Consider the following 17,283-nt stretch of genomic DNA (forward strand, 5'->3'; position numbering starts at 1 on the left):
GTAGGCCATTTAACAAATAATATTTTTTTGCCAATAATGGTCTCAATAGGGAAGTGATACTTCAAATAAACTATGTATTCACTTATAGGGATGCAAACATGATCAAAACAAAACCTTTGAATTACAAAGATAGCTAGATAATCTGTGTGTGTGTGTGTGTGTGTGTGTGTGTGTGTGTGTGTGTGAGAGAGAGAGAGAGAGAGAGAGAGAGAGAGAGAGAGAGAGAGAGAGAGAGAGAGAGAGAGATGAAGGTGGAGATAGATAATGATAGGGATACAAAGATAACAACATGGATGGATAAAGAGGAAGATGAGAGAGGGATAGAGAGAAAAAATATATAGAGGGGGAGAGAGAAAGAGGAGATTGGAAGTGGTATATAGAGGTAGAGAGGGGTGGAGATATAATGGTAGAGAAGGAGAGAGATGTATGGATAGAGGGAGATGTGTCTAGAGATAAATTGTGAGTGAGGAAGATCTAGAGGTAGACATGAAGCTAGAGGGAGAGAGGAAGAGGAAGAGGAAGATAAATAGATAAAGTGATAGAGAGAGGTAGAGGGAAAGGTAAATATACAGAGATATAGGGTGATGGAGAGGTAGAGTTACAAAAAAAGAGACAAAGAGATATATAGGGAGATATATATGGATAAATAGAGAGAGATATAGATGGTGAGGTAGAGTTATAAATATATAAGGAGATATATAAAGGGGGAAACAAAGAGAGAAAATGGGATAGAGGTAAAGTTAAAGAAATATAGGCAGAGAGAGAAAGAAAGAGAGAGAGAGAGAGAGGTAAGTAATAGAGAGGCATAGAGAGAGATATTGATAAGGATGGAGAAATAAGGAGAGTGTGCGTATATGAGTGAGAGAGGTAGGAAACTAGAGATAGAGAGGGAGATAGACATATATAAATAGATAGAAAAGAGGTTTGAGGGAGGGAGATAGAGAAAGAGAGAGATTAGAAAGGAATAGATATTTATACAAAAAGGTGGTGATAGGGAGAGAGGGAGAGAGAAAATGAGAGATAGAGAGTTAGATGTAACTTGCGATAGAAGAGGGATATGAGAGAGACAAATGTATAGCATGTGAGATGGAAGGAGGTAGATAGAGAAAGAAGGAGAGAGAGATAAAATATAAATATATAGGAGAGAGATAGAGAGAGAGAGAGACAGACTGACCAATAAGATTCAAAGAGGGAGAGATAGATAGATATATAATGGGAAAGATATAGGGGGAAGAGATATTTTAAAAAAGGTAACGAGGCAAAAACATGAGAGAGAGATGGGGAGGATGATAGAGATGGAGATAGAGATAGATATAGAGATAGAGATGGAGATAGAGATAGAGATAGAGATAGAGATGGAGATGGAGATGGAGATGGAGATGGAGATGGAGATAAAGCTATTAATTTTGTACATAATTTAATTTAATACTATATAAAAAATATATCATATAATATTATATTAATATAATTTATAATATATAATGTTATATATAATAATAAATATAACTATACTATTATTTTAAAAATAAATTTACTAATTTTGTTTATCCAAAATATATGTTATAATGCTAATTTTATTATAGGATAATTTTAAAATAATAATTAATTTTGTTTCAAAGGTAGTGAAATACCTTTGGTAATGGGAAATTTAAATGCCACACATTTTTATTGAGATGATGTGGAAAGTTTTATAGTTTTTTATTAGGATAAACATGTTTTGATGGGACCAAAAACCCCATACAATAGGTTTGAAGGGACCTAAAACCTCCAGATAACACAGGGATCCAGACCCAACAACAGGACGCTGCAAGAAAATAGATCAAAGACACCTAGCAGCCAACAATAAATAGAAGCCAACAAGATTACCATGTTGATAGTGGATCTAAACCACCTAGTAGATCATGAAGATAGAGAACAAGGGTCTATTTGGCACCCTCAACCAACAAGCATGTATTGCCTAGGCACCCTTAACCTGAAGCAAAATCATCAGCAGATCTTTAGGAAAACCATATCCTAACTAAAAACAAAGATTGGCTAGACTGGGCCCTTGAAAATTACCACCATCTAGCCTATCCCTGAAGAAAAAATAATAAGTAGGGTTTTTCCAGGCTCCCTCAACCTTAAAAGTGGGTTTTATAGGGCTCCCACAACTAGTAGAAACATGGGGATTTTGGAAGGATTACCTAACCTCATCTTTGGTTTTTGAAAAGGCTCCCAAAGCCACACAAAAGGGTTTTGAAGTGGCTCCCTTAACCACATTAAGATGAAACAGAGGCCAAAGCATAACAACATTCAAGCTAGCAAGCATCCCCAAAATCCCCACCTCAAAAGGGAAAGACATAAAAGAACTTGTAAGCAAGGATTCAACAACCAGAAAATGAACCTCGAAGCACACTAGCATCAGACCCTGAAGGAATCCAATGGTCAAGCCCTGAAATAGACCACTAGCAACAGGCCCTGAAGGCATCCAATGGTCAGGCCCAGAAACAGACCACCAGCAACAGCCCCTGGAGGCATCCAATAGTCAAACCTAGAAACAAACCACCAACAACCAGGGTAATCCATAGTCTTCCCCTTACTCCTACCAACAGACATCACAACCACCAAATCCACCTCAATAGGATAACGATTGTTACCAAACCCCACCATCTCAACCTCAATAAAATATGTGGCCACCTCAATAGGACTGGAAGGATACAACCCAACAGGGTGAGATATGAGAGATAGAAGCTAGACCAAGGGGATAGACAAAGAAAGACCCACAACAGGGCATAAAGCCCCCTTCAAAAGAGCCAGATATCCCAAACCCAAGGCACAAGACATCCCAAATGGAAAACCTAAGATATACAGCTAGGGACCCAGATAAGAGGAACCAACACCGCACCCCAAGGGGAAGATATAGAGGCATCAACAAAAGCCTCAACCCCAATGAATAGAGCATAGACAGGCACAACACCCATCATAGAAAGCATGGAGACCTTCCCGCATCGTCAAAGGACACCAAGAACTACCTCACACTCCCACCAACACCAATACCAGGAGGAAAAAAGGCAAGCATCGATAAAAAAAAAACTATGTCGACAGCGAAACAGAGGACTAGGAGCCTGCAAAACAACAAATGAGCTGCAAGGGCTAGACCCCCTCCAAAGACCTTTCATGCAGGTAGAAGTCTCCGCAAGTCAACCACGGGAAGCTCCATCTGTAAGAACAAGGGACACAACACTCCAGAATCGAGGATCGATAAGGGGAAAGCGAACCCCACTTAGAGAATCTGTCACATCTCCTCTGCAACACGCAAGGCCATCCAAGACTGCAACAAGGCAACACTCTGAAGGGCATCGAAGCAAGAAACCAACCCACAAGGGGGAGAGATCATCCTCCCCATCTCCTTCATCATCCATAGAATCATGTGCCTCCTTAGCCGAAACCCTCACTCCACTCCCGCTCCCGCTCTCGCACATCACTCCAGTTGATATAATTTATAGTTGTGTATACAAACATATGCTAAAAATTAAATATTCTCCACACCTTTTTAAGATTTTAATTGATATTTTTCCTATAGATAAAATTTTTAATCATTTGTAAAAAGTGTGACAATATTTTTAAAATTAAATATAATCTATATTAAATAGAATATATTATATATTTTATATTATAAATAATTTTATTTACTAATATTTAATGCTAGGCCTTTTCCTATCCACGTTATTATAAGGAAAAGAGTTAGTTAAAAACCTTTAAAAACTAGCATACTTATATTTAAAAGAAAAACCTATGTTAAATAAATCAAGAGATGTCTTATAAGGAAAGTTTTATAGTTGTATATACAAACATATGCTAAAAATTAAATATTCTCCACACATTTTTAAGATTTAATTGATATTTTTCCTCTAGATAAAATGTTTAATCATTTGTAAAAAGTATGACAATATTTTTTAAATTAAATATAATCTATATTAAATCGAATATATTTTATATTTTATATTATAAATAATTTTTTTTACTAATATTTAATGCTAAACCTTTTCCTATTCACGTTATTATAAGGACAAGAGTTAGTTAAAAACCTTTAAAAATTAGCATACGCATATTTAAAAGGAAAACCTATGTTAAATACATCGAGAGATGTCTTATAAAAGAAGAACATCTCTAAAATAAATGGTCTCCTAAAATATGATTTGTAATATTTATGTTTAATAATAATTATTCAACATTATTTAAGAAAGAATGTGTGCATAATTTTTTATTATTAAATTTCATAAATTAATTTTAGTAGAGTTTAGACCATCTTCTTATGCTAATCTTATAATGTTTCAATGACTCCTCTTTGTACATCTTCAAATTAATATAATCATTAACTTACATTTTATATAAAATATTATGTATTAAAAATATGATCATTTGCTAATGTTTATGTAGAAAAGATTAAGGTTTAAATTGATAAAGGATAATTACCTTAATTAAGCATATTTACATTTATTACAAAACATAACCTTATTTGAAAATGAGCTAATCTACAATATATGTTATGACTAATTTTTTAAATCATTTAATTTATTGATGCACCATTTTGTATGGTGTAAATATATTGTTTAAACTTTGGCTTGAAATTTTATTTTTTGGTAGCATATTGTGTTTTGAATTAGTCAAAACAAGGCCTAACTAGGTAAGTGAGTGAGAGCTCGAACCCTTACATAACAACCTACTAGGTGGAAAGAGGGAGTATATCACAAGTCGTAAGACAACCAAAACTAAAAAGGTGAAAACACATTTTTGAAAGAGAGGATTTTGACCGAAACATCAAACTTGTAGGAACAAGGATGTCAAACCTACATTAGATTATCATTTTCATATCAAAGTGGTGTAGGACGGAATCCTAAACCAACTTCTAGAATAAATCCCTTTAGCTAAGACTAAAGTAGGTAAGGGAAGATGACCAAAAACCCATGGGTTTTGATAAGCTCCCCAAAACCATTTACCTGTAGGACCACCTTGAATAGATGCTCCCTCGAACAAGGAAGGAAACCACAAAGATCTCAAAAATGACTAATTTTGGAAGGCACTTAGAAACCTTGTAATAATAGAATCACCTAGCCATTCCTAGAAAATACTAAATGCATGGGAAATTATACTAAAATAATGAACTAGAACAAAGATGATCAATGAGTTTTAAAAGTCACCTCTAAACCTTTTACTAGTTGAATCCCCTACAAACACAACAACTGGGTCCACCTCAATAGGCCCACTATTATTAGTGCAACTGACATCCATAAGGCCAACAATAACATGATAGTAATTGGAAAACACCATACCTTTTAGGATAAAAGCCCTACAAAGCTACAAAGTTGGAACCCCAACAATATCTACAATATAAACAACCTCAAAGTTAAAAGAGTAGGAACCTTCTAGAATGTCCAACTCAAAAGGACCGGGAGCAAGGCAACTACCCCAAAAACCTTAATATCACCAAAGGTTGTACCAAAAGAAGAGTCAACATCTAACATACTAGCATAACCGAGTCCATTGTAAGTGTCCTCAAATGAACCCACCTCAATACAAACCATGCTAGCAAAGTCAAAGGCACGATTGGAAAAGACTCCATAACCTACAAAAATACTTAACGATTGTAGGCAATATATAAATTATTTATTTAAATATTTTCACAAGAGAATAAATGAAACAACATATTCTTTTACATTGATGAGCTATAACTCTACATCAAATTTAAAAGATCACTTAATAAAAGATCCAAGCATTAAAAAGGAGAAAAGTGGACAAACACCTTTGCCAAAATTCAATAGTTTATCATATATATATTTTAGACTCTAAACAAGATTAAATTATCAAATTATTTTTTTTTAAAAAGCTTCTTTCCTAAATTCAAAAAAAAATTAAAATACCTTAAACAATTTCTAGGAAATGGTGTAGCCAATCAAAACAAAAGAACATATTTTTTTCCCCTATATTTGTTTGTTCATCAAAGATTATATGAACGATAAACAAGAAAAATTCTAAAATCATTCATTTCACAAAATCAATGATTTGTGAAAGATTTTTAAAAAATGTATGAAAGGGATCTAGCCAAAAATGTCTAACAAGATAAATATCTTTTTGAGTTTTAGTTGTTGATTAGAGATATTTTAGACTTCAATCATGGGCAACTTCCACTAAATTTTTTTTACTCGCCACTTTAAATTCAAAACACCAACTTCTCAAAAATAGTACACCAATGATAAATATTAAAATAAAAAATATGCACATCTCAAACTTGATTCATCAAAGATAACATTGTCCACAGAGAGAGAGAGAAAAAATCAATATTCCAAACCACACAATAAGTTTCACCAATGATAAAATATACACACAAAAATGAAATGGATCTACATTGTAAACCCCATAATGTAGTTTGTCAAATACAATCTTGTGTGGACAAAATGTGAAGTTATATCCCTTTCTTGGAAACCACAAATAAATGTGTGCACCCATAAATTAAAATGATCTACATATTTAACCACATAATGTAGTTTGTTTGAGAAAAAGTTGTGTAAATAAGAAGAAAAATTATATAATTATCTAAAAACCACAATTTGATCTTCAATGATATAAATGTATGCTTGAAATTAAAAATAAATACATCTTAAACAACTATTGATAATCATGGCCAAACAAATGACATTCCCACTAAACCTTATAACAAAATTTGAAAGAGGCAAGTCTAGGTGTACATGGCCCTTGAAATGTAATCTAAATATGGGCAAAACATCTTGTAAACCCTATACAATATAACATTGCCTTAGTTTTATTAGCTTTATAACATTCATTTTTTTAATACAAAATATCAAAAATAAATCTGATCAACATTTAAATATCATTTTGCTGTATACAGGATTTGAAATGAGGAGGGTGGGAGATGAGGAAGGAGCGAGAGTTTACGGGAGTCTAATGGCAGAGAAGATGAAGCGAATGATGACGATGATGGTGGGTATGCTTCACTCGAGCAACGCTTGGATTAGGGGCTGCATTCTGTGGCTCGTTCCTTATACGGTCAGAGTGTTTGGATAGTCGTGTCTTTGGCTAGGGCTTTGGGGGAAGATTATGGAAATGGGGAAGATGATGGCAATGGGGAAGCAAGAGTGTCTATTGGGGTTGACGTTTGTGGGGGATGTGTCGTTGTCTACTCCTTTCCCTTTCTCTACATAGTTCTTGTCATTTCTAGTAGGGTCTCTTTTTCATGTTTCCTTCCTCGTTGTGGGATATTTTTGGTGCCTCCCCTTTTGTGGAGACATATTTATTGGATAAGATAAAATTGTATCCTTTTGGAATGGTTTGTGTGTAGAGCAGGTTGGCTACGATTGGGGTTTCATCTGCTGCTTCTGACGATGTTGTGGGAGATGTTATTGATCCAATTGAGTGGCCCTTTTGTTTTGTTGGGGTTATATATTTTTTGAGGTTTTTGGGCCTATTTTACTATGGGGGATGGTAACCTATTCTTTTTCCCAATTTCGTTCAGGGTTTGTATTGTTGGTTATCCCCTTTGTCTTTCTTTTCGGGAGATCTTTGTTGTTTCTACTTTATTGGAGGTTGTTCATCTTGCTCTGTTGGGAGATTATGAGAGAAGTGTCTAACTTTTTATATTATGGGTTGTGGTCTTTCCCATTCATAGGGTCATTGTTTTTATCTTTTGGGGCAGTCACAAAGTGATTGTTAAGGTTTCTTCTTCTGGTATTCCTTTGGAGGCGCTCCTATTTTATTTTCAGGTGGAGACAGGGTTGGCTAGAGAAGTCGTGTCTTGCAGTTTTGGGGTTGCCAATGCCCTTTATGCTAGTGGTGCTCTTATTGCTTTCTCAAAGGCCACTTTTGTGGATTTTGGGGGGGGGGGTAGGAAATCTTGGTCTTGCTCCCAAGGCTATCAATCCATTCCTAGAGGGCGTTGTCCATTCTTGCCTCTTTCATGTCCTCACCCTCCCTTGTATTTTGTTCTCCTTGAAGGGATGGCTAAGTGGTTTTATCCTACGGGTACTGTTTGGAGTACCTTCTCTATGGGTCATGTTGAATGTATCTATCCTTTTTGGCCCCTTGATTGGCTTCCCCCTTATTTTTTGGTTTCTACCTCAGCATCTTGGGTTTTCTTTGGTTCTTCCTATAGAGCTGGCCCTATCTTCTTTAGAGATGAAAATGGATGGTGTTGGAAATGAGCTTTCTTTTATTAAGGTGAAGGTGGATGTTGTGGTTGAGGGTAGGAAATGTTGTTGAGAAGTTGATGATGTTCTATCTCTTTGTTGTTTGGGAACAAAGACTGGTCTTTTTGTTGATTTCTTTCCTTTTTCTCCTATTGAGTTGAAGAGAGTAGAGGGTATTATTTTCTTAATGCTATTCATCCTCAAGCTTAAGGTTATGGGAGTCTTGCTAAAAACCATTACTATGGTTAAGGGGGCCTAGAAAACCCCTATGGTCATGATTATCTATGTTTTAAAGTGAAAGGCTTCGACCTTCTTATGTTTTCAAATAGTTCTTCAATGATTTCATTTTGATGCTAGGTTGTTGATAGGCTACTAGTTGTTTATGTTGTATCTTTTAGCAGCATCCTTCTTTGGGTTTCAGATTTGTTGCAAAATCCAAGGGTTTCAGGTCCCTTCAAAACCTATTGTAAGGTGTTTAAGGTCCCCTCAAAACTTGTTTGGTTCTTAATCAAAAACATTTAAACATCACTCTTTATAGTCATGAGATGTGGACATCATCTATTCTACATTTCCCATAGATTAGCCTTCTCTTTGTAGTGAATAAACTAGCTAAAATGCATACCCTTGATAGAAATGAATATATCCTTTAGGTACCTATAGATCATTTTGATTACATGTGTTTTTCCTATTCTTTTATGTGCTAACCCACTTCCACTTCCATGCATTTATTACTTTCTAACCTTTCATTTTATATACATAGACTCTCAATTAATCTGTGCTCCAATTGTAGAGAGTGCCTCTTGGCATAACTAATTAGTGTTCTTTGCATGAACACTTCAATTGGAAAAAATAAAAAAATCTATCACTAAAATATTGACTAAGGGATTGACCCTTTTCTTATTACTGATAATCATGGACTGGGGAATAATTCATATGCATCATGAATTTTACAATGGTGTGGCTACACTAATGGCCATTTGTACACATCTCATTAATCATTGTAAACAATGTTTAAATATTTCCTTCTATTTTCTAACATTTTCACATTGGTAATTTCAAACCTTTAATTTGTTGAATTAAAAAATATCAAAAGCTCATATGAGACTACAAGGACAAGATTAGTAGACCATATTTAATTTTCTAAGAGTTAATCAAAATTAATCTACATTAGAATAATATAGGTCATTTACAAGTCTATATGTGTTTGTCTTTAATCATTCACTCATAACTATAAAGCTACTCTTAAGAGGGGTCAATATGAGAGAACTTGGATGGAGTTATCTATAATCTCCCTTAACATTTAGTTAAACAATATTGTGATAGTTTCAAACATGAGTATGAAAGAAACTAGGTCTCTATGTACAAGTTTTATCAATCCAGACTCATGTGGCCTAGTTCATTCATGCACAATAGTTTAAGACCACAATAGATTAGTTCAAATTATATGGTATTAGATGCAAACCTTTAAGAATATTAAACATAAGTAAAGCTCGAAATATTCATTAAATTACGAATAATTTTGTTTTCTCACTTAAATATTTGAATTTTGTATATTATCAAAAATATTTTTTCATTATTATATTTAAAGGTAAATATAATTATCCTCATATTTAATTAACGAATTTAACCTAGCTATCTAATTAAAATAAATTTAAATATATAGTACTTATTAATGCCAATAGGCATTCTACAATGATAGTAAGGGGTGGAGTGTAATGGCCCAAGAGAAAAAAATCTTGTAATCCTCAATTTGGTAGCCATCTACACATTATAATATTGATATTTTCAAATTAACCAACACATAAAAATAATGGTACCTTGTATTATGATGCAGGAGCATCCTCGGTAGATGATCAATCTTGCATCAACCAAAAATATTTGTTTTTAGTTTTGTTTTGTGTTGTATCTTATGTGTTTCTACCAACATTCTACATAAGAAGTTCATTTTCCATTGCAGATTAAATATTTGGCTTCTAGACTTGTTCTCATTCCTTGTTCTAGATTTTCAGTTCATTTGGACCCTTTTCTGACAAGTTGTCGCTTCCCGATGGTTTGTTTATTGGTTCCCGAAGCACTTTTGAGCTTAATGGCTAGTTGGAGATTTCTTTTCTTGCAAATAATTTCCTTGGCTTGTAGATCTAATTGGTACTACAAACAATATTCCTAGCCCCTTGGCCAACCTTCCTTTATGATCCACACTTCATTTAAGTCCTTGGTGGAGGAGATCTTCACGCTTTAGTTCTGACCTATTTTACATGTTTCATTTTCTTGTCTTACAAAATGTAATCTTTTATGGTTGACCCATATGTGTTCCAGATGTTATAGATATTGTTGTATTTGATCCTTTGGGGGATAGAAAAGATATATGATGATCTCAATTCATGATATGTAATTAGAATACCTCTTAGACATCTAAATGCATTGTATTCTAGAATGTATTTTGTAACAAGGCCTGTAAGCCTGCATGTTTGCTCGCATGTTGCCAGCTAGTATATGATGAATCCATATATTGCAGATGTCAAATATTGCATTTTCTATATTTTGTTTTGGTGCTTCCATTGTGTTACTCTTGCTACATGATCTAGATTGTTCTCTTTGAGGACCTTCGGGACCATGGCTGCATTAGATGGTATCAGAGTTGGTTGTGAAACTTGAGGCATTCTTTTGGGTGAACAAAGTTCCAAATTGAGGTAAGTTGCAAGTGTGTTCAATAGATCACTGATTGAGAGGCAATTGGAAATTTTTAGTCAGATCACTAAGTTGAGGTAGTTGTAGTGGATCAAATGAGGAGATGTCATCAAGAAGGATGAACCCTAGAATGGTAGAGCAGATGATGGAGTAATTTAGAAATGAGATGAGGAATGAGATACAAAATGTGTTGTCTGGTTTGCAGAGGAATCCAAAATCAGAGGATGAGTATGAAGAGGCAGGGAACGAGGAAAAGGTCAAAGAGGTTGAAGGATTGGGAGACAAAGTAGAAGATATATTTCTTAGAAGAGTCGCACAAGTGAGTAAAATTCATAAAGTTGAGGTTTCTAACTTTTCAGGTTTGAATCCGAAAGACTTGATAGAGTGGATTGGAGAGCTGGAGGACTACTTTGAATTTGAAGATATTAAAGAACCATATAGGATCCAACTAGCACAAACTAAGTTGAAAGGGAACACTTCTTTATGGTGGAAAGAGTTGTAGAGAGATAGAGAAGAGAATGGTAAGATGAAAATCACCCGGTGGAGGCAGATAGTTTCAAGATTGAAGGCTAAATTCATTCTGGGAGGCTATGAATTGGAATTGTTAAAGAAATTGTAGAACTTATTGCAGAAGGACATGAGTGTGAGTGAGTATACTGAGGAATTATACAAGGTGATGATCAAATCTAGACATTGAGAGATGAATAGGGAGAAGGTGGTTAGATACATAAATGGACTTTGATTTAACATTCAGGATGAGATGAGTATGTTGAAGATTTATACAGTTGAGGAGGCTTACCAATATGCTCTAGAGGCAGAAAATAAAGTAAAAAGAAGATAACAAAATAACCCTAGGGGAAGAGAGAGATATTCAATGAGTAGAGGGTAGACGAGTGATAGTATGGAGAAGAAAACTACTAAAGAAGAATCAAAGTATAAATGAAGTAAAGAACCAGATTAGAAGACACAAAGACTACTCTGAAGACTCTTCTAAACATAAGGGATTATAGTTTTTTTGGTTCTACCATACTCACATCTATAGTGGCAGTAGCAACAAGGAGTTCTTGGGTAAAATTTGCAAGTGTGGAGAAACTGGACATAGATCTTATGAGTGTTTTCAAGGAACTAGTAACAAAGGAATCAAGAAACTGGAGCTATAGATGTGAATATGGTAGAACCAAAAAAGTAGAATCCCTTATGTTTAGAAGAGTCTTCGAAGCAGAGAGGAGACCGAACCTACACAAAGGAATTGTTTGGACTATATACAAATCAGGAGGTAAGTGTTGTAAGGTTATTATGGATAGGGGAAGTAATGATAATCTGGTATCTAAGGAGATGATATAGAATCTTGGTTTGAAGAGGCTTAAGAATCCTTGTCATTATAAGGTGAGTTGGTTGAAAGGTGATCATGAAAAAGAGGTCAGAGAGCACTACTGGGTGAATTTTAATATTGGACCTTACCAATATGAAGTCTTATGTGATGTTGTGTCTATGAGTTCTTGTCATGTTTTGTTGGTTAGACCATGGTAGTTTGATATCTATGATTGTAGAAGAAAGCTAGTCACTATTGAGAAGGATAGGTAGAAGTTTACTTTGGCTTCTTTAAAGGAGAAATAGAAGGAAGTGAAGAAATAGAGTCTTGTGAAGAGTTGTTGTGTTGAGAAGTGGGATACAGAGGATGGCTTGGATTTGAAGAAGGACCTTGTGGATGGGTTTGATAGCAAGGTGGTATCGGATAACAATAAATTTAGAATTATGTTGGTAGATAAGATGAAATACTATGGAAGAACTAAATTATATTTGAAGAAGAAGGGCAATGGTGGTAAGAATGTCTTATATTTTCTAGCTAGGGTGTCTAATGCAAGAGCATCCTCGAATGATGAGAAATCTTGCATCAACTAAAAATATTTGTTTCTAGTTTTGTTATGTGTTGTAGCTTATGTGTTTCTTCTGACATTCTCCAGAAGTTTTTCATTTTCCATTACAGATTAGATCTTCGGCTTCCAGACTTGTTCTCTTTCCTTAATCAATATTTTTAGTTCATTTGGACCCTTTTCTGACAAGTTGTCACTTCTGGATTGTTGAAGATTTCTTCTCTTGAAGAGTGTTTCTTGGCTTGTAGATCTAATTGATACCACCCACGATGTTCCTAAGCCCTTGGCTGACCTCCCTTTGTGATCTACACTTCATTTGTGTTCTTCGTGGAGGAGATCTTCACACTTTGGGTCTAACCTATTTTACACATTTCATTTTTTGTCTTGGAGAATGTAATATTTTTTGGCCAGCCTGGATGTGTTTTGGATGCTATATATTGTTGTATTTGATCATCTAGGGAATAGAAAAGATATATAATGATCTCGATTCATGATATGCAATTAGAATACCTCTTGGAGGTCCAGATGGATTGTATTCTAGAATGTATTATGTAACAAGGCTTGTAAGCCATCATGTTTTCCCACATGTTTCCCTCTATTTTGTGATGAATGAATGATATTGTGGATGTTAGATCTTGCATTTTCTATATTCTATGTTGGTGCTTCTATTGTGTTACTCTTGCTGCATGATATGGATTGTTCTCTTTGAGGACCATTCAAACGATGGCTTCATCATATTAAATTAAATTAAATAGTTCTAAAATAAAGTAAAATATCTTTCAAGTAAATAAAATAACTCCAATTTGTTATCTCTAATAAAATTTCAATGGTCGGGAGTGGACCTTAAAAATAGAAACTCCTTGGTGGATTGGAAAAAAAAATTCTCTAGTAAGTCGAATAGTGGCCTTGGTATCAAAGGTTTTAAATCCCTTAATCTTGCATTAATGGCTGAGTTTGGTGGGAAAATCACTAAAGTTGTGGAGGATTGGTCTAAGCTGATTTCAAGAAAATATATCAATGGGGGCAATGTTTTATTGTTCCTTTATCATGATGATCTCCCAAGAGGTTCTCATATTTGGAACAATGTTGTAAAAATTAAAAACTATTATTCAAGAAGGCTTGTTATGGTAGGTCAATAAGGTAAAAATCTGTAGATTCTGAAATGACCCTTGGATTTAGACTACCCCTCTAAGGTGCCACCCTATCTTCCCAGCTTTAGAGCTAGCTCTTGTGAATAAAGTAGGTAGTTTCTTGGTTGAGTATTGCGTTCCCAGTTCCTTTCCTCTGACTTGGAGATTCATTGCAGAGGATTTTGCTCCCCCTTTAAGAGATGCTACTATTAAATTTCTTAGGATTATCAAACCATTGAGATTCCTCAATCTTGAGGCTATTAATAACACTATCTGGGCTCCCTCTAAGGATGACAATTATTTCATCAATCTACTATCAAGCTCCTTTCTCCTCTCCCTAGGACATCCTTTAATTGGTAATTGCTATGGCACTCTATAAATATTCTTAAGATTTTCTTCTTTTGATGGACAATTTGTCATGGGAAAATTTTAAATATTGATAATCTTTAGAAGAGAAGATTCTACTTGGTGAATAGATGTGTGCTATGTGAAGAAGCTAAGGAAAGTATTGAACACCTACTATTCTATTGTATGTACATCTGGTAGGTTAGAAAAAAAAATTCTAGTTCCTTTCTTACTAACTAGGTGTGGCATAGGTGCCCAATATTGGCCTCTTTGTGTTGGTTTCCACCTTCTTCACATCCTCTTACTTGGGAGGTCTGAAGACAGGTTTTCATCCACACAGGCTGGTTTTTATGGAAGAAACATAATAATGGAATATTTAGGGGTCAAAAGTCCCCTTGGAAGGTCCTAACCAATGTTATTATCAATCAAGTCAAATAAAATATGAAATAATTCAACAAATCAAAATACTCACAACCTTCCTTGCATTTTGACTAGATGGTGGCAAAAAATTGGGACTTGATGGACATCCTTTCAAATTTTTCTTACCCACTGGTTAGGTTTAAGAATAGTATCAAATGGTCCCCCTTGACCTAGGATGGTTAAAGTTAAATTCTTATTGGTCCTCAAAGGGAAAATCAAGCTGAGTGGGAGGGTGTGGCATGATAAGAGATTCAGATAGCAAAGTGATGGTGACCTCCTTTGAATATCTAGGCATTCAAACATCTAGCATGTTTGATATAATGTCAGTCTTTATTTGCATTTATATTTTCAAGAATAAAGGCATAAGCTTAATCATATAATTGGGTTCAAAGAATGTAATCATGATGTTACAAGGTACAACCATTTCTGGGTGGTAGGGGCAAATATAATTTTAAATTGTCTTTGTGTCACCTCCACACTTGATGACATTGTGTTTCAACACATTTTTAGAGAAGGTAATATAACTACTAATAGGCTTGCTAACTTGGGCACCTTCTCTGAGGGTATTCAATTCTAGACAAATCCACATGTTTTTTCTAATGAAATATGTGCCATGTTAAATAAGGACAACCAAGGCTATGAAGCTTAAAGATTTGAAAATTGCCTTATTGTTCAACTTCCTCTCTATAGAATACTTCTATCATATCTCAAGGTGGACTGCTGCTATTAATGGTAAGGAAAATAATATAATTTATTTTATTTCTTCTGATTGGGATATTTTCTATCTTGGTTTGTGTACAACCACCTTGGTTCCTAGCTCCAGGTTTTCTATGGCTTGGATGGGAGGGAACTTGATCCAAACCGATCCCAATACTTGTGTTAAATTTAAAGAGAATGATACCTTTAAGGAGAAAATGGTGGAAGGAAACTTAGACAATTATGTTGTGGGTATGGAGGGTTTTGATCCTTTAGTTTTTGATCAATTTGCCTAGTCCTGGAAAAATGGTGTTTACAAGTGCGAAAGGTGAAATTTAATATGTTAGCATAGAGTATTGTGTTGAATGTTCTTATGAACAATAAAACTAAGACAGGGGTAAATCAATTTTACAAACAAATCTAATTTTTTCCTTAGATCTGATCCTCAGAAAATTTAACTTTATCACTTAATCCACAGAAAGATATGACCATTAAAGAAAATGAAAAGAAAAACACATAATACACAATGAAATACCATTTTTTATGTGGAAATCCCTATTAAGGGAATAACATGGAGACCACTATTCTCAATATATGAACATCAATTAGGGTGACACTGGTTAATGTGGTTTTTACAAGGAAAGGCTCACAACCCAAAAGGAAAAAACAAAGACTCACTATCAGAGGGATCACTACCCAAATGAAGAAGAATAAAAGAGAAAGAATCCACCACTAATGTATCTCTACAACTGTAAGATCTGTAGATACCTTCGGCTCACTATTGTGAATAGATAACACATGAGAGATCACATTGCTTAGTTAACTTTTCACCAACTCAAACAACACTCATCAAATGATCAGGGAGATAGATACTCTTTCATACAACTTCATCACATTAAACTTCCTTTATATGCACACAACAAAATTCTCTTTTAACAAACACACTCATATACATATCATTCTCAACAAATTATCCTTTATTTATATCATCCTCACATATGCAAAATCTCCCAAGGTTGGCTAAGGATCTCAACTAAACACAATTCTAATTGGGTGTACACTAAACATTCATGTAGTGGAAAGTAATGTAAAGTGGACCACGACACATCTTAATTGAGACAAAAAAGAACATCAAACATGTTATACAATGATCCATAATCATTGTAGCAATAATGTTAAGTGTAAACACCCAAGTTTGTCCAAACATAGAGAAAACACCATCGAACATTAATAGGATTGTTTGGAAGACCAAGGGCACGTGCTAGCTAAATAGAATGAAGCTAAGGATATTATCGACTTAACTCTAAAATCACAACACCAAAAACCATAATGCATAGAAATGTGGACCATGTATTTCACATGGAAACACTATCAAACATATCACATACTGATGAATGCATATTCCTTAGAACTTAAATCCAAAGCACTAAATCCCAAATATAGAATCTCTAAACACTTCTTAACAATGAATTAAAACCATGGGGATAGATGTACAATATAGAAGATATGCAGAGCAAGTCTCTCAACACAACTGTACATGAAAATCAATATCAGTTATACCAACCAATCACTAGTAACAACCAAAGCATGTTGACATTGATGACAACACAACAATATCTCATTTTGAACAAAATTGCAACAATCTCCCCCTTTTTCATTGATGGATACACATCAATGACAACAACAATATCAATATCTCTTTTACCAAAAAATTTAATGTTTTCCAACATACTGTTCTCCCCATTTGCCATTAATCACTAAGGCCCAAACACAAAAACTATTAGTTTATTATGTTCAATTCCTTAAAAACTAACTTGACTTAGTTCCCCCTAAAAGAAAACCCTAATCATTTGTCCAAGATAATAATATTCATGAAGTTCATTGGACTAATGCACCTCTATATGAATTTATCTCAAAAAGGGAGTGGCAACTACACTCAATTTCTCTTGG

The sequence above is a fragment of the Cryptomeria japonica genome, chromosome 2 (assembly GCF_030272615.1).
Source record: "Cryptomeria japonica chromosome 2, Sugi_1.0, whole genome shotgun sequence".
Taxonomy (NCBI): Eukaryota; Viridiplantae; Streptophyta; class Pinopsida; order Cupressales; family Cupressaceae; genus Cryptomeria; species Cryptomeria japonica.